Source organism: Microtus ochrogaster, unplaced genomic scaffold (assembly GCF_000317375.1).
Source record: "Microtus ochrogaster isolate Prairie Vole_2 unplaced genomic scaffold, MicOch1.0 UNK30, whole genome shotgun sequence".
Classification (NCBI taxonomy): domain Eukaryota; kingdom Metazoa; phylum Chordata; class Mammalia; order Rodentia; family Cricetidae; genus Microtus; species Microtus ochrogaster.
The window spans coordinates 2,377,943-2,380,275 of record NW_004949128.1 but is presented as its reverse complement, the minus strand read 5'-3'; the positions used below and the strand labels follow the sequence as shown (position 1 = coordinate 2,380,275).

At 39.4% G+C, this 2,333-nt stretch overlaps 1 protein-coding gene across 4 annotated transcripts in view; it reads left to right on the top strand.

The window, feature by feature from the left end:
• The window catches only part of Pwwp2a (PWWP domain containing 2A), a 39,278-nt gene that overhangs the window by 5,200 nt on the left and 31,745 nt on the right, over positions 1-2,333 (top strand). The gene's annotated exons all lie outside the window — the stretch shown is intronic.

Below are 2,333 nucleotides of genomic sequence, written 5' to 3'. Positions count from 1 at the left end.
CACCATGTGGTTGCCGGGAATTGAACTCAGGACCTTTGGAAGAGCAGGCAATGCTCTTAACCACTGAGCCATCTCTCCAGCCCCCCAAATAATTTTTTATCAATTTTATATTTTTATATTGTATCCCCCCTTCCCCCCAAAAAATCTTTTGTACAGGCTTGCCACATACCCATGCTGGCCCTGAGCTCAGATGTTGTTCTTGCCTTAGCTTCCTGAGTGCTAGAGTAACAAGTCTGTGTCACCACATCTACCTATAGATGTTATATATTAGGTAGCTATTCCAGACATGCTCTATTGGACTTGAAGCTTTTCTTTCTTTGAGACAGAATCTTTTTCTGTGGCCCAGGCAGGCCTTAAACTGTCCTTGATCTTTTCTGTCTTAGCCTTTTTAGTGCTGGGATTACAGGCAAGGCCATGCTTGGCAGGAGTTTCTAATAAGGTTAATTTTCAGTTTTTTACACATAAATAAAACCATACATTAGTGTGTGTTCTTAAAAACATTTAAGTCATGTGTTGGTAAGAACAGCTTTTTTGGGGGTTCTATTAAGTAGCTTGAGTATTAGTGCTTATCTTCACTGTCTCACTGATTTCAGATTGTAAAAGAGGAAAGATGTTATTTGGCCTATCAGGTACATCATTTCTTAGTAGCTTAGTTCTCCCTGAACTCCTAAATTAAGAAGCATGTTTCCAGAAAGAAGCTTGCTGTAGTGGCTGGCAGATAGAGAAGTGATGGTTTAAATTTAAATCTGTTTGGATTTAATGCAGAATAACTTTGCTAAATACAGTTTAGTCAGTGGTTCTCAAAAGTGTATAGATTTCTGGGGTTGGAGAGATGGCTTAGCTCTTCCAGAAGATACAGGATCAGTTTCTAGCATACACAAGGCAGTTCACAACTGTCTTATTCCTGCTCCAGGGGATCCAACCTTCTAACCTTCAAGGGTGCAGCACATATGTAGTTTGCATAAATACATGCAGGCAAAACACCCATACATAGAAAATATTTTTGAAAATAGATTTCCTTCCCCATCAATTTGATTTCATTCTGTGATTCTGGACTTTTTTTTTTTCCCTTTTTTTTTTTTTTTGGTTTTGTTTTTTTGAGATAAGGTTTCTCTGTGTCACTTTGTTGCACGCTCTGGAACTAGCTCTTGTAGACCAGGCTGGTCTCGAACTCACAGTGATCCTCCTGCCTCTTCCTCCCGAGTGCTGGGATTAAAGGCGAGTGCTGGGATTAAAGGCTTGCACAGCCACCGCCCAGCAGGAGATACTAGCTTTTAAGGAATAGTTTAGCTCAAACAGAAGGGTAAATTTCTTAATCCTGCTACAAGAAGTTAATTTAGAATGGCATATAATTGCAAACTAAGAAATGCATTTGGAGAATGCACAATTTGGGTAGCATATCCAGATTATTGCTGTAAAGCTGGTATGTACACTTGGAAGTGATTTCTTAAATTTAGCTTCCTGTTACAGGTATAAATTGTCCATAATTTTTGTTTCTTCCCTCTGAACCAATTCTGTATAGCTGCCTACCCCTGTAGTTTCGCTTCTCTCCTCATATTCATATCACCTAACAGCTGCCAAGCTTTACTTTCTGGACTTTAATAACTACTCTGCACTTGCCATTTCTTTCCCCCTTGAGACAGGGTCTTTAGTTTAGTCAATTACTGTGTAGTTGAGGATGGCTTCTATCTTGAGTGTTACAACTATAGGTGCATGCTACCATTTCTTTTAAGAGGTGTTGGGGACCCAGCGCAGGACTTCGCTTATGCTTTGTAAGCACTCTACCAGCAGAACTACTTTTGCTAGCCCCTACAGTTGTGTTTCTGTGTTGTATACATTGTTTCTTTTCACTCTGAAAGGTTTTTCAGGGTTAAATTTGTAGACATAGTGCCAGAGTAAGTAAATTACTTGAAATTATAAATGGTAGATATTAGTAGGGATATATAAAATGCCTGTTACTGGAGACCACAGGGCCCTGTGCCTTGGCTGGCCTTAGACCTTAAGGCTTCCTGTCTTAGCCTTCTGAGCCCTGGAATTGCAATGTTTACAACATATCCTAGTACTTTTAGTTTTTTTTTTTATTTCTTTTTCTTTTATGCGTTATTGAGAGAGGGACTCATAAAGTCTAAGCTTCCCTCAAACTTGGTAGCTGAGCCTGCTTGAAGTCCTGATCCTCCTGTTTCTTCTATTCCTAAGAGCTGGGATGGCAGAAATGTACTTTGGTTCCTAGGTAATTCTCTTTTGCCAGTATTGGGGATTGAATCTAGGGCTTCATGTACATTAGAGGAGAGGAGCACTCTGTCACTATTCTTTTTTTTTTTTGTTTTTTTTTT